Raw genomic sequence first — 25,333 nt, 5'->3', positions numbered from 1 at the left:
CTACAATAATGTAAGTTGAGCTGAAAGAGTACTTGATTCTATTTGCAATGTTTGAACTCTTCATTCTAACTATCATATATAACGCATCTTTCTTTCTTTTGATCGTACAGCTGATTGTCAATTCACCAATATCTTGCATTGAAAATTATATCCAAGAACTTCAGATACAGTTCACTTGCTTTACACCAAGTAACCCAACATTTCAGAAGGGCACCTCAATGACTACAATAACATTTCCCATTGGGAAACAACAATGGACTGAAGAAAGAAATGTTCATCTACCATTGGCAGGTCACTGAATTGAAATCCTGTGATAGGTTTCAAGGTCAGTTTCATTCTATGCAATTAGTGGAGTTTACCTTCCCACAAATGCAGAGAGGAAATAAATATCTATTTTTTACCAGCATCCATCACTGAACTGAAATCCATTGATAGGTTTCAAAGTGAGTTTCATCATGTTATGCAATCAGTGGAGTTTAATTTCACACTGTCAGCTACAGGAATCAAAATGAAAACTGGGGAACTTGGAGAGAGTTAAAACCATACCTCTTGGCTTGTTTTGGATCAATAAGTGCTAGTTCTTGGATTTTTTTGCTGCCATCGCCTTCTTGGACTCTAAAGACTCTGACGACAATTGATTTAATTGTGAGGAAGATGAACCATCCATAAAATTGCTATGACAATGACGAGGCTAACTAGCCCCTGTAGTACCAAGGTTCCCTTTCATATCTTCCAGGTTACCTTCCAATCCAGAAAAAATAGCATCGACAGAAATACTTCTTGAATGATGCGGAGGTCGATTAGTCTCAGCACCTGAGGGGAGCTTCAATCCTTCTCTCGCTACAACATTCAATGGCTCTCCGAAAGAAGTCAATTTCTCCATATCCATGTACATGGAAATCAGATCTTCAGCCTTAGTTGCATCATCAAAGACCATGGGTAGGTCAAAACTAGCAAAACCAAGATCACCATCAAACATGATATCATCCGGCAAGTGAAACGCAATTTCCGACTGAGCCCTGCGATGGCCTCCTCTCCAGGGTGGAACATCCGGCATCCTATTGACATCAGTACTAAAATTTTGTGAAGGACCTAGATTCCCTGAGGGCTCTGTAACACTGATAGTACTAGACGAGCTCACAGGTTCTTGCATAGTCACATCCATGGCCATTGAATTCCTCGAAGAATCCAATAAAGCTGGCTTTGCTTTCCTAGTTACTGTGAATGCATTGGTAGAAGATGGGTAACCTACATACCTATTAAGCCCATTTGCATGTGAGTATATGAAAAAATAAGTACAAAACTAGCAATCCATATTCTTCCAGATCTTAAAATCAACTTTACAATTGAATAATCATATACCTTAGCTAAAGTTGAAGACCAGAAAAATAACCTGTAAAGGCCTTATATATTGCCCTAACTGAGCCTTCCAGTGGCTGCATGAGGGATAGTTGAAACGCCAAGGACAGGGAGCAACTACATGATTTTACTTGAGTACCTAGCCATTGAAAAGAAACTATTACATCTGCTGCAATATCCTTGTCCCCACACTGCAATCTCACAATATTCTACATTGTTTCTCTGGTAACTCTAACACTAAGAACTTCAAACCAACTTTGTAGCAATAAGAATTAGTTGAAAGTTAAGGTTCACAAAGTCATTAGAGTGCTTAAAAAAATAAAAATAAAAAGACCTCCATGTGGGCCCTCCCATGAGTGCCACATGCCTCACCTCCTTCTCCATAACATAGCATGCAGGTCTAAACCATGCCACTTAACATTGTATCATGGTAATATTTTGCTAACATGTCAATACATGAGGCAGAAGGATAATCCAACTGCCCACTGCAGGTGCAGTAGTTTCAACTTCATGGCCTTCTACGCTTTGTCTCATCGAGCCTTAAAGATCTGCCTAGCGGAGTAGGTGACCCATGGTTGAGCTTGAAGCAAGAAAATACAACCCTACCCTCACACTAGATTCCAATTTCCACATACTATTAACATACAATCCAGGGATGTTGGAATGTAGGGTTTCATCAATGGCAGATGCCCATGGTGATACTGATTATTTTCCTATGAATATTAAAGGGAAAAATTCACATTGAAAGGAGAGCTTGCAGTTTCAAAATTGCAGTTGGGATGAATTCCAAATTGTCTTAGAATAGCCTGCCTTTCTTCTTCTTTCTCTTCTCAATTATTCATCCTTCCTATTCCTTACGGGTGTAACGAGATAGATGACGTGGCGAAGAAGAAGGATTAATAATAGAAGGTTCGAAGCTAGAGGGACAGGGAAACAAAAGTGAAAAAAGGATAGAAGGGATCGGAGACAACAACAAATACCACCCTGAATCCATTATGATCTCTACAAAGAAGATCTATACTCGCTCTGCCCAGATGAACAAAGGCAAAGTGAGGATAAGTATAGCAAGGAGGCAAGGTCAGCAATAGGGACTACAACCTGCTACTTGCTCTAGAACCCGTAGTTATTGACCATGCCTGTTTAGCTCCCCCTAGACCTCAGACAGTAAAAGGAGCGTACTGCCTAGCCCCAATGAATGAGGAAGAAGTTACGCCTTGATGTTTACCCCAGAAGTATTGATTAATTCGGAAGGATTGAGGAGTTGTAATATGTCTGCTAATATGTCAATAGAGGTGGTAGAAAGATAATCCAACTTCCCACTGCAGGTGCACCAGTTTCAACTTCATGGCCTTCTACGTTGTGTCTCATCGAGCCTTAAAGATTTGCCTGGCAGTTCAACCTCATGGCCTTTTGCGATGGTAAGTATTTCCTTCCTTTATTTGCCTATGAAATATTTTTGCAGGCATGGCAAGGCTGGCAGCGCCATAAATCAAGTGATCCTTAACTAAATAAACCGAGTTTTATATGGATGGAAGGGGAGTCGTGGTGTTCTTAAATGTAATTCTGCATGCTCCTAGACGTCTTCAGTATGAGAGGCGATAGAAACCTCCTCTTCTTCCTGGACTCTTCTGCCTAGATAGACCAATTCCTGCCTAAAGGAGTTTGAGGTCTCTGCTTCCATCGAGGGTATAGACATATTTATCTAGCTTTATTTTTGTAGTTTTTTAGTAGATCTAGTTACGACGAAGGCTAGAGATAGGGAAACTCGCAGCTCAACAACAACAATGCCCTGACTGTGCCAATTCTTCATGTCAATTCACCATGTCAATTCGGTGAACTGACCTTAACGTGCTTCAGGGTTCTTGCAGGCAGTGTTCCTTCCCTGTGATTAGGACCCTCCCTATATAAACCAGGCTCGCCATCAAGCTCCAGCTTCTGCTACATCCATCTCCTTCCTCAACATCTCTTTCCTATGCTACTCAACATGGACTCCTCAAATGGCAAAGGCCACCATCACATCGTAACCTACCTAGGGCACGCTACAAACATGCACTCACATGCAATATAGATGTGCGATGCAATTCCATGTGTTGTAGCCAGCGACTCACTGATGCTTATATGCTAGTATATACCAGCATGTTCCTGAGAGCTGAGCTAACATTTAATGCCCTCTAATAATGCTAACATTAGTTTAGGTTGTAGGGACTAACAAGTTTGAAAATATCAAACAAACAAAAATATAACCTACTGTTTCAGCTTCGGATTAGCTTAGGTTCTCTGGAAGAGGCCAAATAACATGCTAAATCAATATCTCTCTAAAAACTTTGTTTATGGCTAATGAGCCAAAACTAAAAACAACTCAAATAATACTAAATTCTTCGTTTCCGATTACTATAGTCCATGTCGGGATGACAGGGACTAATACCACCTTTGATGATGTAAGAAAATATATATTTTGCAAACCAGTCTACTAAAAACTTGTTGGGGATTTGTGTCTTCATTTTCATGTGTCTCCTCCAGCCACCATTCCTAGATGTGATTGGAGATATGGGTGGAAGTCTCGTCCTAGAATGAATTAAAAATCTAAATGAATATATTTTAGTGGATGGATAGTTGGAAATGATATAAGGATGTGATTTCTGATAGTGAGATGATGCTCAATAAAATTTAATGCACCAATTCATGGCTTAGAGCTTCGAACTAAATTGGTGAAAATTTGTTGAGAAAACTTTTTAAAAGTTAGCTTGAGATGTAGGGTTCAAAGCCAACTAATGAAGGATGAAGAGATAATTATGGTAGTTTTCAAGTAACAATTACTAAAGGTGCAAGTATGTTCATGAAGGCAATCACATATTGAGGCTTCAACACTTCCTTTTAATTTCATAAGAAGCCCTTGGGGCTTTTTATTTAAGATAATCTAGGCAAATCAACCCCGAAGGAAATGTTTTAAAGCCCGTCGGCCAGACTAGCATGGCCTAACCCCAAGGGCATCAATGAGAATTGACCTTGTGACCTCCCCATCGGCGAGGTACTTAACAACGGGGACTCGACCAATTGAGCTAACTCATACTATAATTTATAGTAATTTATAGTTTATATTAGTGAAATCACAGTAGTAAATATGGGTGATTGATATACACAGAAAGCATCAATTTCCAACATGTATATGCCAATTAGTTTTATAAATCAGACTAATCAACATAATTTAATATATTTATAAAAAAAAATTATTTTAAAAACTTTAATTTCCTTAATACTATTAATAATAATTTCATATTAATATTAATATTAATACTCAATATTAATAATAAACTTAATATTTATTATTAACTAATAATATTAACATTTTTATTACTTTAAAATTCTAATAATATTAGTATTTTATTTATTTTAATAAGTAAACATGGTAAAGTTATTTTTCAACCTCTCTCTTCTCTGTCTTATACCATTAAGTATGTAGGCTTCAACATAATTTATCTACCATTTATAATTATCTTTTAAATAATAAATTAGAAATAAAATCATAAACTTATATTCCCTTTTTAAAATAAAATACAAAAGCATTTATTGAAAAATGAAAAACATAGTACCTCTTTGAAGAGTAAGATATTAATGATCAAATGAGATCCTTTCCTTTTCTGCTATATGACTGCTTGAAAAATAGCTGAATGAGTTATCCCGATCAAATGAACTCTCTCTTCTCCCGTGATGTGTTATCAAATCTATAGCGGGTGGCTTCAATAACAAGGAAATATATCATTAGCAATTTGAAATCAGATGCGGCCAAAACGAATCCGCCATGAAGACGAATGAAACAATTATTCGGTCTCTAAAATAAACAAAAAAAAATAAATACAGGTTAACAAATAGACCCATTTCTCAACCCACAATAAAGCTAAACTCCAAAATCTATTAAAATATTTAGCAAACAATCTTTCATGGAAAGATAAGTAAAATAGTTAGGCAAAAAAATTATACGAACTATCAAAGGAAAGCAAGATTAGAACAAACTTAATTAGATGACTCGAAATTCATTGATTATCGAAATATATTTAATCCACATTGAATACATAAATAACAACAACATCACTCCAAACCATAAAAACAAGAACTCACAAAAACAGTAAGTGCTCCACGTAGAGAAAACACCGTTTGAGAGGCTAACAAAAAGAGCAAGCCCTTCACATCACAGAAAACATGATGACAGATCTGTTACCCTGGCTTTCAATAACCCATGTGAACACAACACAAAATTTTGTATCGAATTCAACAATATTTCGTAAACCTTTTAACATATGCAGTCAGCTGAAGAACATTGATTTTCCTGGATAAATGCCATGAGAGATTTTTTCTCTTACCACCCAATCTTTTCCTCACCTCATCCAATTTTGTACATGTTCATTTAGAAAATCGTGCTAAGAGAAAGCCAAACTGGCATTAAAATCCCAAACACGCAATCCTGAAATTTATGCCTATAGGCATCGCAAAAAAAAATCATATTGCATTTAAAATCCTGTGGGCATTGCCAAATGATTTTGTAGTGACCCAAAAATATTGTCTTGGGGGATTTTCATTTAAAATCGTGTGGGCATTGCCAAATGATTTTGTAGTGACCCAAAATATTGTCTTGTGGGATTTTCAGAAAGTGAAGTGCTCTGTTTTCTTCTATGACAACGCTCTATTCGATGTAAATAAATAGCTTTCTCCTCTCCTTATCTCTCCTCATCGCTGCGGCACATTCCTCACGACGCATATTTGTAGCAGACTTCAATAAAACAAATCTTCCCTTTGGAACTCGGCTCTATTCGATGTAGATACATCAATTTCTCCTCTCGTTAACTCTGTGGCACATTCCACTAGACGCAAATTTGTAGCAAATTTCAATAAACCAAATCTTCCCTTTGGAACTCGGAATTAAAATAATGATGGGTATTCAAGTTCCTTTCTTCATGAATTTCTTCTCTTTTAGCGAGTCATATTCCATACTAGAAAAACAAGAATCACGCGTATATTCCTGAGTCACACAATTGGTCATTTACGTTTACCCAAAAGAGACAACTTCATTAACAATACACATATAGAGAAGTTAAGGAGGCATATAAAAAGGTGGGTCATTAATCAAATTCAAACATACATTGACCCTGGCCGAATATGCAAAGTGGGCTTATGCAGCCCGACCTCTTTTGACTGTCTTTTCGTCTTGTACGGAAGTTTCGTATCTCTTCTCTTCCTCTATGCTTTCTCGACTCAAACACTCTTTATATTTAAAATAATTTTAACATGGGACAACCGAGAGTCACAAGATGCTTTTTTTCCTTTCTCTACAAATTAAGGGAAACTAAAATAATATTTACATAAGGAAATAATTCCTCCAATTTATCCTAAAACAAAACTCACTTTCTAATGTAAATATTTATAATTTATTACAAAATATTTTAAAATCTCTCCCAACATCACCATGTGATGATCACATTACATTGGCAAAATTTTGGTCCATTCTTTGTTGAATTTTTTGATGCATCTATGCACTTGCATCAAAACCCTAAGGTAGGAAAATTTCTGACCTTCTGCTCATATGCATATGCTCGTCTCGTAAAAACTTCAACCCTTGAGTTGCAACACACCTCTGCAGTAACAAGTTCTCGTCTTACTACACGATACTTCACCAAACTTTCTCCTCAATATGGGATTATTTTCCCGACCCTCTTCTCTCGAACCCTATGAGCACTCTTCACTCTAGGCTACTGAAAATCTTCTCACCTTCCTCTACTGTAACTTACATAATGAAAACTTAAAAACCTCTAATCTTTAATCAACTTGTACCTTCTTCTGCTAGTTCTTCTATGAACTCTAACCTTTACCTAATGTCAAATTCTTCAAACTTGCCAATACATTGCTCAAAAATTTCCTCATAATCATAGGTTGTCTCTTCATACAACCAGCTATAACTTCTTACTTTCATTTCCTCAATTTCATCTTCTAATTCAGTTCTTAGATAAAAAAAATTGTCTTCTGGCTACTGCATACCTTCTCTTGTCCCAAAATTTAAACAATCTTCATTTAATTCTAGTCTATTTCCTTCCCTGCAGCCTGTATAACAACACTTAGTGATTGTTTCTTTTCTCTACACAGTACAAAATCAATGTTTTTTCCTTCATCTAGAAGAACTCCTGCATTCATACACCAATTGTTAAAATCTAAATCACCATGGCATGTATCCTCCATTAACACCTCAACCACCATATGTTGATTGTCCACATAGCTTGTGGGATTCTCAACTAGTCTCTTATCAAGATTTTCTTCATGTTGGTCTTCAATTTCCAAAGGGTCCATGAGAGTTTCAGCGAGTCTCCTTTCATCAATACCATTCCCTCTCTCTTCAATCTTTACTCTTGGTTGAAGCTCACAAAGAACTTCTTCTTCAGTAATTGTCTTTTTTTGCAACTCATCTCCTTTGATCTTTTCGTCTAACTAATCATTTATCTTATGTTCAAACACCTTGAGTTTCTCCATCAACTAAGCATTTGATCTATGTCTTAGATTCACCTGCAACAAATTTCATTTCACTCTCTTCTTGAGAGTCCATCTATAGCCTTGGTCTTCCTTATATTTCTACTACAAGGTTTCTTGTCATCTTCCTCAATTGCAAACATTCATCACTGCTACTTGTATTTAACAATTAAACTTGTGAAGAAATATTAATTTTTTTTGAAACTATTTGGATCTAATAAGTTGAGGCCACCTAGCCAATCTATGCGGTGTAAATTTTCTTTATAAATGAACGAAAAAAGAGGACCTACCAAACTTAACAAAATATATATATATATATGCACTAAAGGTTTATATTTTAAAGCAAAAATCGCATCCTTATTATTACCAAATAACTACACATCATCAACATATAAGAGAGATAATAAGGAAATAGTCAAGAGGTCAAATCAAGGAGTTGGTGATGGGTTTGAATTTGAATGGCTCACATCATATATTAATTTTTTTTTAGGAAATAGGAGATTTAGAAGAATCACTAATGGTAGATCGGGACCTGCCAAGTTTGATGATACTCACGGTGGTTGCTGCCTTTGGAAGTGCTAATGATGTTGGTCATATTTACAAGTCATGTATAGAGAATTATGAGAAAGATAGGAAATAGTTGTTGAAAGTTCTAGTCATCATATGAAAGTGCTATTTCCATGCAGACACCTTTTACTCTCTTCAATTTAATGGTATGTCATAACTACATATTGTTTGTCATGAATTTTGTTTCTGTTTAGTATACAATTTATCTCATGAACAAGCTAGTATAATGAGCATCATAGGAAAGAATAATAAGTGATATATCTTAGTACGTGACCCTTTTGGGCGTAGTGAATTAAGATATAAGTTTCCTACACCCTACATCCACTTAATGAAAGCGGTTAGAAGATTTTAAAAAGAATTTGTGGCAGGAGATGGACACAATCATAATGGTTTGGATCCTTACAATATTTATTCACGAGTATAACAAATTTACATGTTTAACATGGTATTGACATTCCAAGTCATTTTTCCAAAGGATTAAATATCACAAATTCAACACCAAACCCCATGTCAATTTAAACTCCAATTGCCTATTCTCTTGATCCACGGGTATGATGTTCCCTCATGAAGTAACATCAGTTACAATTTAAGCTATTGATTATATATGTTATATTGTTTGTAAAATTATATGAAGAAGAGCCAATCATAGAAAAAAGTAACATAATTTAAGTTGGTGGTTCTTAATGTTCTTTGGTACCACAAGAACACATCACTAGTTTAATTATGTCCATAATTTGTCATAAGTTGGTGGTTCCTATTGAACTTTGGTGCTCCAAGAACAACAATTACTAGTTGTATGTCAAAATAGTAGTTCATTATGTTCTGATATATGGAAGTATGTCAATAGAATGATGCAGCATCTTGACTATTTTTTGAGGTATTTCAAGAATTGTCAATCACTACAAATATATCATTGATGATCAAAAGTGTTTATATCTTCAATTAATAAAGTGAAACTCATAATGAAATATTGATAAGGAGAAGAACCTACAAGAGTTCATGAATGGGTAGAAATGTTGATGAAGACCAGCTAGAGAGAGATCAAGGTCCAAAATCATTTTTATGTGATTTCAGAATTGTTATTTGTGATATATGAACTAGGGGAGGATGTTATAACTAATGCTTTCTTTAGAACTAGTTTGTGTTTTTTAGAGATAGTTGAGATATTATCTTAACTATCTAGATTGGACGACCAAGATAGTCAATGTATCTTAATGTCTAAATTCCATATTAATTGAAAAATAATATATGATATAGTTTATTCCCATTGAGAGCGTGTGGGAGGCACATCCAACCTAGCCTTGATATGATAGCTTGCAAAAGAAAAAGGGGGGCATGTTTCCCTCCACCTAGCAGCCTTCATGGCTATGCCGTTGTTGATAAAAGGGATAAGCATATAACAATTTAACAGTCACTATTGTGATTCAAATCTTATGCATGGAGAGTTTAGGGAGGTACAATTGCATAGGGTTTCACATAGTTAGGGAAGAAGGCTTTCACTATGGAAGATCATGGAGTGACGCAGGTTAATAATTTTAAGAAGCAACAAGAAAGGGATCATTTGGTGAGAAGAGAGTGCCTCCACTTGCTTATAAGCAGTGAACCATAGCGGGAAGAAAACAAAGTTGGAGTCCTTAGTTCAACATAATTTATTTGTGGAGAAAATGAGGCTAGATGGTCTGATCCTGATAGAAAATTTTGATTTCTCTAGCTTTCTCTCTCTCTAGCGAGCATCCTCCTACAATGCATTCAACAAATTTAGGTTTGGTTTCTTCATTTTCCCTATCTTCAATCTCACCTAAATTCTGAATTTCATCATCTCTAGTTCTCTATCATTTTAATGCTTTATTGGTATTTGGGTCTCTCTCCCCTTTGCTCACATTAATTATTCTAGGTGGTATGGTCTTCCTACAATCAACCCACCCCGTCCCCCCTATGTTTTTGTAATCCCTTAACCCCCTCTAGATTTCATCTCTTCCTCCTTTCTTTTCTATCTAGCTATCACTTTTTGTTTGAGGCTTTCCTCATTCCATTCTTTCTCTACATTGATATCTTATGTATCTCTCTTATTCTCCCTTTCCTCTACCCCTCCTATTTCTTTTTTGTTTTTGTTGTTTCTCTTCCTCTTTCTACCCAAACTATGGTATACCCTATCCTTGTATGGTAAAAAATCACTTATTTGGACTGGGTCGTTGAGGTAGAAGGGGACACTTTAATCCCATTTCTTCACCAGACTTCAGTCCCCCTTCTATTTGAGGCATCCACACACACTTAGCTGCTATAGAAACTATGGAAAGATACATGGATATCATCCCCCATGACTATCCAAAGAGAAATATCTGATGTGGAAGAAGAAGACAATCTCAAAGGTACATTCCTGCCACACATGTGGATCATGAAACTATAGAATAGATCCTAGACATTGGAAAATATACTAGAGCTACAACCTCCTACTATATGCAAAAAATCAACCTATTTTGGCATATAAAGACTCTAAGGGCAAGAGTACTCATAGACAAAGATTATATTGAGTAGGAAATTATCATATGCATGGAAGAACTCATAGAGAAAGTGGACAAAATTAACAGGAAAATCACACTCCTAACCAAAAGGATGGCATCCATGGATCTGTTTACATCAAACTCGGATGGAGACCCTTAGCCGCAGGCACGAAGAACACCCATGCAAAATGAAATTCTACAAAGCACCATCTTATACCAACAAATTAATTTTCATTAGTTTTACTATGATTTCAAGTCTATTTTATGTTTTCTATGTAGTACTTTTTGCAATTTTTGCACTATCAAATCCTCAAATTATGAACAGTATGACCAATTTTAAAATTTTGTCTTTATAGCCTAGTTTCGCAAGTGACAAATAAATAAAAATAATTAGTAATTGATTCTCGTGTTTTATATATATATATATATACAATTTTTTTAATTCTAAAATAAATACTTTTGAAATTAAATATCAAAAATATCATCATTTTTACTTTTAACCATTATAATAATCATTGCCTATTATTTAAAATCCAAAACATTTAATCTTTCAATTTATCTATATTTCTAATTATTCATAATTAGATTTATTTAAATACAAAATATAACTTTCAAATATTAAATATTTATTTGTTTTAAAGATTCTAAATGACAATACTTACATCATTAATGAATTTATGTAATATTATTTAAGTAAAAAATCATTAAAAAAATAGTCAATTTTAATAATACAGGAATATTATTTCCCACTGGAAAAAGGTTTGGCTCCTCCGAGAGTAATCAGATCAGGACATATTGATCCATCTAGGTTGCGGGAGTATTTTGATGGAGCCTTGAATAACAGTTTTCCGCAGTGATGGGGCTTCATCCTTTTTCTCTTAGAATCTCATTTTTCCCATGTGAAAATGGGATTTGACCAAGGGACCAATAAGTAGGTGGCAACTAGGTGGAGTTCCTCGCTTGTAAACTTTTGTTATTGTTTTATCTAGAGAATAGATGCACATAGATTCAAATCTTTAGGGGTTCATGCTCACAATCAATTAACTCTCGCACTAATTAACTCAACAAAACTCAAGTTTGCTGGAACATTATCGCTATGCTTATTCTTGAGGAAGCCATGAAACTTATTGACGTATTCTCTTATTTTTCTTTATCTCACATTTACAAAGCGAGGAACAAGTTGATCAAATTTCAAAAGAAGGCCTAGTTTTGGATGAAGGTTATTGGAGGCATAAAAGAGCACAACCATAGACATGCCTGCGAATTATATCACAAGCCATTCAGGGAAAATCAGCTCAGAATAAAAGCAACATAACCTCTTCAGGCAGCAAAAAAATGATATCTATTTTTTGAGTTTTCTCCTCCTTCTTTTTTCAAGTGTACCTACAGCAATTTCCTTTCGAGCTGGGTCGATTTGTTTCAGCCCCTTCATGGCTATTATCTTACGTTTTTATTTTTAGTGATTTTTTTCAAAGCGATGCAATGAATGGGAAATCACAAAAATAAGGGTATTTTCCATTCATGAGCTCTCACAGTTGATCATATAATCTTTTTTTACCACTTATTATTTTATTTTTTAGTGGTATTTCAAAGTGATATCACAAAAATAAGAGTTTTTCTCCTTCATGAGCTTTGGAATTATATGGCAATGTTCCCTTTTCAGTGGGAGTTGCAATGGGAGGTTGGGAAAGTTCTAGGAGCTTTGAACACTGTTTTTTTTAGTTCCATTTTTCCTTGCTATTGGGGAATACAAAGCATGTAGGCAAATATGTTGACTGCCCACACAAAATATGAGCCTTAATTGAGAAACTGGAGAAATCTCTTGATGGGTTAAGGAAGCATGTGACACCTCAATATAAGGGCGATATCTGGGATGTCACACTGATGAGTATGTATTTTGTTGTTTATGTATATGTATCGCAGAAGATTGAGTGCATATTGTATGTGACAGTCAATGCTTAACCATTAGAGTTGCTTTACTTTTTCTCACAAGAATAACTAGAAAAACATAGGTTAAATTGTTCCTTTGTATTTTTAAGGAAAATTGTTTCAAACACTGATCATGTGTCAAAGAACTGATAATGAACTTGTCAATTTAATATTTTATATATATATAAAAGGGAGAGACTCATAGAGAGAGACACCGAGAGAATATAATTATATATAAGAGAGATTATATATTTAAATTGATTTTAATATTTTAATATTTTAATATTTTGATTTAATATTAATTTTGATTGTTATATAAATTATATAATTAAAAATATATTTTTTATTTTTATTTTTTTATAGTACCCAAGTACTCAATGTTCAAAAACTCATACAACATAGACAAATACACATAAGTTGTATATCAGAAAAATGTAATTTTTAATCATTTTATGAATGAAATTAAGCTTTTCTTTCAATAAAAAAAATTAAATTTCTTTAAATCATTATACATACATTCAACTTATTTTATAACAATAATATATATGTATGAATATAATTGATTTTAATTTTTAATTATTATTTATATTTAATTTATTTAATAAAATTATATATATATATATATATATATATATATATATATATATATATATATATATATATATATATAATAAGAAGTTGAATATATATTCAACTTATTTTATAAAATAATATAATATATATAAATATAATTTATTTTACTTTTTTAATAAACACTCAAAGAAGCTATGCCTAGTATAGTAGACATGTTGTAACATAATGTAATGTAAACTGAACATTTAAAAAAAATAAAAAAAATCCTAAACTAGTGGAGAAGGAAGGAGCTTTAGAAACCCTTGCAATGGCTAAGGTTTTGTCGTAGTTGTTCAATCTTTGCTTTGATTGTATGGTTTATATATATATTTTTTATGCAAATCATTCAATGGTGAATCTCTATGATTTGGTGAAAAAATGTGTTTCTTTTGTAGGTATGGTTGTCGATCAAGCTAGCTCTTCTTTGGTTTCGTACAACTCTGTGTTGAAATTTGGTTTTGGTTTTCCTGTTGTTCAATAAATTTCTTCACTCAATGTTCCTACAGATGGGGAAGCTTTCTATTGTGAAAAAATGTTTTCGAAGAATAGCTTGGTTTGAAAGTTTAATGGGTATTGATAGTGGTTGGACTAAATGGATCTTTGAGACTTGGAAGCCCCTTTTGCTGGACGAACTGAATATTTACCCTATTGCTCTAGGTTTTCTCACTGTGATTTTTTATAATATTAAGGACAAGATGTCCATAGGTTGTGGTTTTGGGGGAGTGTTGACCTCTTCATGCAACCTTGGACTCCCACTTTTGACCCAGTAATGGAATCAACCTCTACAACTCTTGTTTGGGTAAGTCTTTTGAACCTTCACCTTCATTTTCAGAATCATTCATTGCTTTCCTCCATTGCGAATGCGTTGGGAAAGTTAAGTTTTATCTTCGTTGTCCTAAAATATGTATATATTCAAGACTACTTATGCTTGTATTTGTGTGGATATGGACTTCAACAAAGGTTTTTCGGCCAAGACTAATTTGATGGTTCAAAACTATGTTTCGATGCAAAATCTAGATTATGGGAATATTTCGTTTCAGTCTAAAGCATGCTATGAAATGGGGAATGTAATTATAAACTACACCAAACATTCTCAAATTATCAAAGATCATTAAAAACCCCAAAAGTCCAAATGATAGCTAAGGAGCACAAGGAGATCACTATACAATGTTTAAAGTGGAAGAGCTTCAAAACAAGAAAAATCCAGAAGACAAGAAGGAAGGTGATACAGTCAAAGAAATTGCAATTCCGGTATTAGAATCTAAGTAGGAAAAATTGATTTCCAATGTGGATCTTTCGATTGCCAGTAAGAATTCCCCGGACACAGTGTTAGTGGAAAAGCAACAACCTTTTGTGGAAAATGGATCCCCTTCATATGCAAGAAGAAATATTGTTGAAAAGGAAACTTCTTGGGTAGATCAAGCAGATGAGGAAGATTTCAAGAATATTATTGTGCACTTTTCAAAAATCAATCTGTTGAAATTTATCAAAAACACGGGTTGGATTCAAGTTGGGAAGAAAGGGAAAAGTTTATCGCTAAGAAAAAGAAGAAGTCAAACTAATCAAAATAAAATTGTAGTGAAAAATGGAATGTAAATTTGAGTGTATTTTGGGGTATTTTGGAAAAAAAATAGTTCAAAAAGGAAAATAGTTTTTATTTCATGGGGAACTCGCCTGAGGGTTTGGATTGAGCCTTCGTGCCCAATCTCTAACCTTGTAATCCATATTTTTTTAATAATACAAATCTCTACCAGTTTGGTTTAAATTAAATAAAATTAAATAAAGACAACTAAAATAAAGCAGGAATATAGCCCATTTAAAGGGGAAAATTAAATCATTGTAGGTCCATCTTACTTTCTGAGAGGGACCAAATCTCTTGGCATGCAAACATATTTTAGAGTAAAAAGAGATATGATCCCTTTAAACTAGCCCATTTAAAGGGAGAAATTAAACCAATGTAGGTCCAGCTTAACTTCAGAGAGAGACCAAATCTTTTGACACAAAAACATGTTTTAGAGAAAAAAGAGATATGATCCCTTTAAACTTGATAAATTCAAAATTAAAATAAATTTACACATTTTACTAATGTTCTGAAAATTTTAAATGGTAACCTACATAATTTATATAGCTTTTGAAATAAAATAATCAATCACTATTGTCAAAAGATGCAGAGTCAATTGTAATGAAACAAATTTACTCTTTTTGTTTTTCAATAAAAAATAATATTTATTTATTTCAACTATTTATTATAAGATCAATGGTTAAGAGCATGTATTTCCTCTTAAGAAATCATAGGTTCAAAACCACATTGAGTAGAGTATGTATGCTTTAATAATCAAATCACTGCGTAAAAATGGGTCCCTTCCCCACAAACAAAACAATCTCATACATAATTTGGTCTCTAACTTGATATCACCTTCAAATTAAATAATAATAATAATAATAACCCCAATAAATAAAGGAGTTGTCTATAATGCGACTTTTTGGAGATTCCGGTGACGGAATCCGGCGGAAGAAAACTCTTGGGACACTTTGATTGTGCAGAAACTAGCTATCAAACATGTGATTCCAATAAATTACTGCCGGATTTTGACCGAAAAAACCTACCGGAAAGACTTCCAAAAAGTCTCATTATAGACAACTGCATAAATAAACCCCACTTTCAAATTAAAATATGCACAAATTTAACCCCGGAGGCTGGATACGTCACAACACCACATCTTTGCTTTTTGTTTAGCTGGGGCGCGATTTGAGGCAAATAAACGCACACTGACAGTTTAGTTTCGTCCTTGACAGCGATGTCTCTTGTGCCCATTCCCTCCATGAAAGTGGCATTGGAAAGGGCCACCTGTATGGTGAGACTGCTTGCTCGTGTCCCACTGCATCTCCTTTCTAAAATGCCGTCGCTAACAGCGTCATCCAGAGCCCTGCTACACCATCTCTTTGTTCATTTTCACACTCACAGAGACAGAGCAACGGGCCTCGGAATCAGAATCACTGCTAATAGGATTTCTGCATTGGATATAATTTCATCAATGCAGATTCCTAAACATTAATATAGATTGTTTGCCATTAAAATAGAAGAAAAATTCCCATGCATGGTGAATCGATAATGGAGCGTGAAAGAAAAATGAAGATGGAGATGGAATGCACAGACAAGCACGGCGAATGTTACGTGACAGGGGAATGGCAGAACAATTGCATCAGGTTCATTGAACGCGATAATTGCGTCAGGTTCATTGAACGAGAATTTGTCATTAAAAGTCGAATTGTTCTACCGAAATTTCACTATTAGAGCACACAGATAAGCGACTCTTTTAAAATAGAAGGAACGACAATTGCCTGACTATACGCCAATTAATTCCTTAATTGAAAAGGTCAGATAAATACAAATGGATATATCAACTCCACGCACTATATCTATTGACGACCACGCATTTAACTTATTAAATCAAAAGAAATAACCACGACAAGTGTCTAATTTTCTGGTAATAGGTATTAGATTTTTTTGTGAGGTGGTAATTAAAAAAATTTATTGGATAAGAAGGTGTGATTCAATGTTTAAGTGGGAGATTTGGTTTGTATAAAGATGTGCTTTAATAGTTAAGTGTGGAGATTTGGTTTTCACAAAAATGTGGTTTAATGATTAAATAGGGAGATTTGATTTTCATAAGAATGTTATCTAATGAACAAAAATGTAGTCATAGTTAAATAATCCTAGCTAAATAAGAAAGTTTCGTCGTCACACGATCCAATGATTAAGTAAGATACAAAAATGTAATCCAGTAATTAGATGAGAAAATTTAGCCCTCACACAAACATAATCCCAACTCTAATAAAATCTATTGTTTTAATTTGCAAAAAATTGAAACAATGTCATACCTGAGATATTCTTCTACATCGTTCCCGGCTTGTACCAAAAGAAATTATGGGAGACCAAGAAATTGGACAGAGGCTTCTCCACTGACAAATAAAAAATGCTGCGCTGGACTCCATTGTTTCAATTTCCAAAAGGTTGAAACAATGTCATATCTGAGATATTCTTCTACATCGTACAAAAAGAATTATGGGAGACCAAGAAATTGGACAGAGGCTTCTCCACTGACAAATAAAAATTGCTGCGCTGGACTCATGCCTCACTATGAAAATGAAACCCGGGAACCGTTATGTTCGATCATAGATTCTGACCACTCTAAGGTTGTGACAATCCAATAAGATCAATTAACCAGAGTCACCAGAGTCACCTTACAGGTTGACAAATTCAATGTATTTTTGTTTTTGTTGTTTTATAACAGGAATTTTTTAGGAAAAGAGAATGAGATGAGATGTTATAATGTAATGTATGGTTTAATATTTTAATTAGGTGAAATTATATGTAAAATTTTATAATTATAAGTAATTAATAATTAAATTAGTTTGGATTTATTTTGATTTTAGATTTATCAAGTATTTAGAGAGATTAAATTTTTTGAGATGCATATTTTTAAAGTGAAAAGAAATATGATTTCTATCAACACACGGTATATCTAGTTTTTAAAATAAATCTAAACTTTTATATATAATAAGAGTAAGAATTATCTCCCCATATCCAAGTTCTTCGGAAACTACGGGTATAATTCCCAAGGCCCCTAGTTAGCAGCCTCCACTTGACTTGTGTCCCTTACCAAGTGGCAGTCATGGCCTTTACTCCACCTCGGTCGATCTTGTTGTCCTCGTACCAGGCTCCTCTACTCCCGCATCCTTGCAATAAATTGACCAATGCCATGGACATTCCCTTCTCATGGCTTCATTGATGCTCTATCATTCCCTCTAGCTTCGGTGCTACAACCCTACTGTGTTTCCATTAGACAACGAACTGTGATCGGGGGAGAGATCAATGCCTTAACAAAGGCAGGGGCCAAGGGCGTCTCGCCACCAGCATCGATGATGCCACCATTGTTGTGATATTCAATTATGTCATACCAAAGTCCATTTGAAGAGATATTTTTTCTATGTAGGAGGCAGAGACTTGCAGAGGCCACGAAACAATATGGTCCCTTTGGAACTTACTCACTCGCCAACTTAAGGTAAGAGCTCAGGAGAAGTTGAAGGCCTCTAGCTAGATAGTCGAGCTTTCAGCCCACGAAAGCCACTCTTTCTTCTCTCTCGGATGACTGGCTAGAGCCCTCTACATCGATTTTCCACCAAACATCCCTTCCTCCTCCTCTCGCACTTCCTCTCCTCTGCATTCCCCTCTTGTCGGCTCCTCTTCTCTGCCTGTCCCTTGCGCTCCTATGGCCCATCTTCCTCCCTCCCATGTTCACGTCCTCATGGTGGTCGATGCTCCTCCTTCCTCTCCTCCTTGTCCCAATCCCTACAACTATTATATTCTAGAGGAGCTTCCAACGGACACTGGTAGCATGCAAGCTCAAGGTAGCGCCCAAGTGCAACGTGGCGAAGCATGGAAACTATGTAATTCCAATGTGGCAAAATCTAGCCCATTGGTCTTATGGTGACTTTCAGGTTGGTTCTCTCAATCTAGTCTGGCCTCCTAGCAGGCCCCCTTCATTTCTCATTTTTGTGTGGATAGCGGACTTGAGCCATGGAGCCTCGTGGCTCATTGCGCACCAGTTTTGGTTTTCAAGCAAAGCTATGTAATGCTAGATCCTAGGAGCATGTTTTTTGTTAAATATCCATTGTTTTTTGAAAATTTTAAGACCTTCGGGCTCTAGTTTCTCCTTCTGGGAAAGATCCCTTCTTTTCTCATCTTTGGTTTCCTCATACAATGGTAGAGAATACACTCTTAAATATAAAAAATGTAAATTTTTTTCACATTAAGTAAATGTAAATACATTTACGTACCAAAAAAATCTCACTATTTATTACTATTTAATATTTATATTTTTAAAATGTTAAAAATATAATTAAGATCATATTAAACATGATAACTAATTTGCTTTAATATTTCACATTTTTCATTTTAATTTAAATTAATTAAATATTAATATTTAGAAATTAAATTTAAATTAATTAAGATCATATTAAACATGACTAAGTTACTTTAATATTTCTCATCTTTCAGAATTTTAATTAAATATTAATATATTAAAATTAATTTTAATATATATATAACCGTTTTTATAATATATATTATTATAAATATAATATATATAACTATAAATATATATATTTATGTTATTTTATGGCAATGTTTTCTAATTTTGTTATTAAAATTTAATAGTATATTGAAAATTGAAATAGATTTTTTTAATGAATAAAAAAAATTATTTAAAAAATATAAATTATTATTAATTAATAATTAAATTTATTATTATTATTATTATTTTATATATATATATATATATATATATATATATATATATATATATATATATATATTATATTATTAATAAAAATAAAATTAAAATTAGAATACAGAAATTAAATTAAACAATTTTATTATTTTTTTACATTTTAATATTTTTTAATTTACTAAATCTTATGTTTTTTATTTATCTTACCCTTTACTTAAAGTTAGACTAAAAAAACACAAAACCATACGTTTCCTAAATTACAAAAATTGCATAAAGTTCCAATGATAAAACGATACAAGTAGAAAACCACTATTAAAAATAAAATCATCCCCCTCCATGCAGAAGATACAAATACAAATTAAGAGATTTTATATTCAATTTACGATGCATCGTATATGCAATTAAACAAAGAATATTTCAGCATTGTATTTAGAGAAAATATAGTGCAATTATATGTATGCCATTATATGATATAATGGTATGTTATTTTATAATTTATAATTTATGAAAGTTATTTATTTATGAATGATAAACTGGAATTTAATTTTACATAAGTATTAAAAAAGTTAATTGACTTTATTTTAAATAAATGGTTAGAAGTAATGATTATGTGGAGATGTTATAATGACTTTACATATTCGTATGGAACAGTAATTTGAAGATGTAATATTTTAAATTAATATAAATATTTAAATGTTGGTTGGAGATATAGTAATTGTAAATATATTTAAATGTAAGATTAAATTGGAAGAAATATGATAATATCAGTAAAATAAATTATTAAATAAAAAACTAATAATAACAAAGTATAGTGTCTACTTATTTAATTAAAAAATAATAAAAATAATAAATTAATTGAATTCAATTTGTTGTATTCTAATTTTTTATTAATAAAATCTTAAATAATTTTTCAAGGAAAAATCATAATATACATATCATATTTAAATAAATTTAAATGAGAGAGACAAATATTATAAGGCAATTTGGTCCTTACCACTAAAGTCAGAAATTATGCTCAAAATTGTATAAAAAATTATAACTTATTTTGGTCAATGCTAAATTAATATTTGTCAAAAGATAAATCTAAATTAATTAATAAATAAGACTTGCATAAATTTGGTAGGTAGTAACCACTAATAAATATAAACATTTACAATTTTACTCCTATATAAGTATTGAGGAAAACATAAATAAAGGTTAGAAGCAACTTTTGGTAAATATATTTATTTACATATTATACATGTCCACTTTTATTAAAATGTTTGCTTAATTTATACAAAATATTTTTAAAAATTACTATACAAATATCTAAAAATCATGTATAAATATTGCAACTATATCCATAAATTATGGCATAAAATTGTGAGATTGACATTATATTGTGCAAAGGCATCCTAATTTCAAGTTATGGTCCAAGTTTGAAAATTAACTAGTTTAATAATATTGAAAAAATATTTACTTTTAAAAGTTAAACATTATAAGTTGCATTAATCTATGCTAAACTAATAGTGTTCAGAAAAAAAATATATATTATAAGTTGCATTATATATGTGTGAGAGAAAGATATATGTATTTCTCAATTTTTTTGTCCTTTTAAATATATATTCAATAAATTAATGTAATTCCATCTTAATTCTACATATATATAGCGTTATCTAAGAGGATCAAATTTTGAAAATACAAACTTTTTTTTGAATGTAAAAAAAAAAAAAATTCTCTCTAAATTCTTAATAAATCCAAAATTAAAATAAATATAAACTAGTTCTTATCATTTATACACATTCAATTCTCTACGAGATGCACACACTCATTAAACAAAAAAAACTTAATCCTTTAAGTAGACAAAAATTATCCCTCTTTCATATGAGCCTCAAGCCTATAATAAATACTTTAAAATAAATCAAAAGTAAGCGAAAATCACCTGTATCCCGCTACGACCATTTAAATTTTTATTTATTTGTATAATATTTTAATTATATTTTACTTTATTTATATAATATTTAAAGATTTATGTATACCATATTTTATTGGAAAGAGCTCCGAGAAGTTATTATAGTGTAACTAAATCATATTAAAAGAAAGCCAAAGACAGAAAATAAGTTATCAATAGAAAGAGGAAAAAGCAAAGGGCTTATATTTGGACGTGGATTACTCATTCTAAATTTTGTATTATATAATCAAGATTATATATATATATATTAAAAAATTGAATATTTCTATACATTTATTTTTAATTATTTTATAATTTACTTATTTTAAATTAAAAAAATTTATTAATATTTTTAAATTTATAAATAAATATTTCACTCATAATTTTATATAAAATATAAAACTAGTATGTTTAATGATTCTCGCAATGTGTCTAATTTCTATATAATTGCTATCATCACACAATTTTTATAGCTTACAACACGAGATTATAACATGTCTGATATTTTTAAGTTTTGGGTCTACAACAATATGGTAATTGAATTGAAATTAAATTAATTTTATATATATACTAATTATATAAAATGAGTATGTTTAATGATCCTTGCAATGTGTCTAATTCCTATATAATTGATATCATCATACAATTTTTATAACTTGCAACACAAGAGGTTATAAAAGTTTTGGGTCTACAACATTGTGGTAATAATTAATTAATTATAATTAAATTATAATTTAAAAATATAAAATTATATATATATATATATATATATATATTAATTTTATGTGTATAATAAGAAAATTAAATAGAGGAAAATTTAAAATTAAGAATTAAATTAATAATTAATATTTAAAAAAATATTAATTATTAATTACAAAATTTAAAAATATAAATCAAAATATTAACTTTCTTCTTATTTAATTGTTATTTTTATTAAATAAAATATGTCTCTCATGAAACAAAACCAACCTCTTCGATACGCTCAATTTCAAGCCTATAGAGCTAGAGAAAATATACATATATGTACTATTACAATTATTTGCATTAAGTCATCTTGATGCTATGAACTTCATTGATGTCTTGTAATGTAGTATTCATAAAATTCATAATATAATTTTTTTAATTTAATAAAAGTTGATTTTTAGATGAGAGTTTGTTATAATTTTAATTTAATAGGTTGTTTTAATAATAAGTAAATATTTAAAAAAATAATATTATTAAATTCCATTATTTGTATGCGTATTTTTATTGTATAATTGGTTTTTTTTATATAATAATAAGTGATTATAACAATGTATGATTAAATGTTTAGTTTAATTGTGTATAATTATATTTGCAGTAATATTTTCATAAATTATCTAATTAATCTTTACGTTTAGTGTTTTTTTTTCCTTTACATCTTGGATATTTATAGAGACTTTTATGTTCGGTATGAATCATTATAAAGACATTATATAATTTAGACATGATTCACAAGTTGGATTTAATTTTTTGATCAAGATAAAAAAACAATAACAAAAATAAAAATACATTTATATCTCTTATTTTATTTAAATGTTTCTTTATCCTTGTGGAGGATATGCTAGTCAAAATCCCTTAAATTAGTACCAGGTTTATAGCTAGGGTGTTTGGGTGGATCTTTTGTTCTCCTCTCCATCTATAATTAATTCTCATTAAAAGGAAGATGAGGTCTGGAATATGCTTCCTAAACCCATCTATGAGAGAAGAATGTGCAAAAATATTCAAATTAAAATATGCTACAAAATGCATGAAATGAACAACAAACTCTTAATGGCAAGATATCTAGGGTAAAACCTTTTTAAAGGAAAAACATCACACTCTAAAACTCGTTTGTAATATTCATCAAAGAATGGTTGATGCAGGAGCATCTAGCTCACCATGACGGAGTGAAGTCTCTGCCAGGTTGGAAGGTTGTTGAGTATCTGGATTGTTTTTTTTAATTAGTTTATGAGGTCATGAGATAGGATTCTAGTTTATTTTACTCTTAGTTGTTATGAGGTCAAAGTTAAAAATGTCAAAGTTAAATGTTGGTTAGGGTTGTTATGGTTCAACACTAATAAACATCAGTTTAGGTATTGATCTGTCAATTTAGGAAAGAAAAGACAAAATTATCTAAAAGCAGATCTTGTAATGACAACCGAAACTGTAGTTACCCAACCAATTGTTTTTGTTCAACTGACAAAAAATTGCAGTTTCAAATTAACTGTAACCAAAAGGTATAAAAGAAGCAATGTAAGACAAGAGAAAGGGTCTGCAATTTCACAACAAAGAAATAAAGAAACAGAGACAGATCTTATTTCCAAAAACTGTCCATCTGTATTCATTTCTTATCTACCATAATATTATATTTTCTTTTTATTTATCGAATTGTAATGAACAGTGTTGACAAACAGTGAAAGACCACGGTAAGGTTGTATTGTTTTTGTGTTCTCGTCAAATAAACAAACTACAACAAACTCATTTAAATGTATAGCCACAGAGCGAAGGACCAACGAGTTGAAGCACAATCCGAATAGGGAGTTACAGCAAAAGGACCGAGAGAAAACAGAACTTGCAACAGAGTGTCGAAGAAGCAAACCACAGTTAAGGTAATTTTGAACGAGTCCTCATAATTTTTATAAATCAAACAGATATCACAAAACCATGTTCTCATTTCTATTGACCGACACATAGATACATTACATTCACTGATAAACAAAAACAAGTGCTGCATCCAGAGTGGACAAACCCTGGTCTAGGGTTTGGGAATAGAAACCCAAATAGTCAGTCAAATGAACGACTAACCAGAATAGGAAATTACAACCAGGAAGAAGCCTCATCTCCGCAAGGGACAATGACTATATACAACAAGCAAAGACAGCAAAACAAAATCTACAGAAAACCCAAAGATCTAAGAGTGCATTGACGGATTGAAGTGCCAGAGCCTACCGGCAGAGGTTCGCTACCATTGGAAGACCGACTCCCAGAGGAATCCATGTACCCAGGTCAAGCCATTGACCTGTACACACAACAGAGCACCGTTAATATAGTTACATAGCAAAGAATCGAAGCCAAAGAAACCACAGAAACAGGAGGGTTTCATATATTACTTGAGCAAGCCGGACCCAGGGTTCGAGGAGCAGAGTCGTGACCAAATCGACAAAGCTGAGACAGAAGGAGCGTTTTTGGTTAGCATCAATACCATGAGAAGGCCAAATTGAATCAGGGAAGGAGTCAATACCTGTTTTAGAGCCGCGAGAACCTACTAATTTGTTGCCTGAATCCAAGGATGATGGAAGTTAAACCATTTTGCACACAGAACAGTGACCAGAGATACCAATAATAGTAGCAGAGGCGACCATACGAAAGCAGAGGCAATAGAACAATAGCAAGGAGCAGTTAACGGATGAGACACCAGGTTCTACAACCAAACCAGAGCAGAATAGCAGAACGAGACTAAGAAATCTTACCGTGTGAAAAGGAGCCGAGCGAGCACACCACAAGAACTAGAACGGTTTCGAGCCACCAGAGAAAACCACTGACAAACTCATAACCAGGATTGGGAGACTGGTACTCACCCACAGTCATACCCAGAGAAGAACTTGGGATTTCCATACTCGCCAGAGCAAAAA

General features: G+C 32.4%; 1 pseudogene; it reads right to left on the bottom strand.

Moving 5' to 3' along the window:
* LOC149255175 (uncharacterized) lies at positions 1-25,316 on the bottom strand (annotated as a pseudogene).
* Between the last annotated feature and the right edge of the window lie 17 nt (positions 25,317-25,333).

Source organism: Pinus tabuliformis, chromosome 7 (genome assembly GCF_031772625.1).
Source record: "Pinus tabuliformis cultivar Carrire ecotype Pingquan chromosome 7, CPIR1, whole genome shotgun sequence".
Classification (NCBI taxonomy): domain Eukaryota; kingdom Viridiplantae; phylum Streptophyta; class Pinopsida; order Pinales; family Pinaceae; genus Pinus; species Pinus tabuliformis.
The sequence above is the reverse complement of the archived record's forward strand: the minus strand, read 5'-3'. Positions and strand labels throughout refer to the sequence as shown.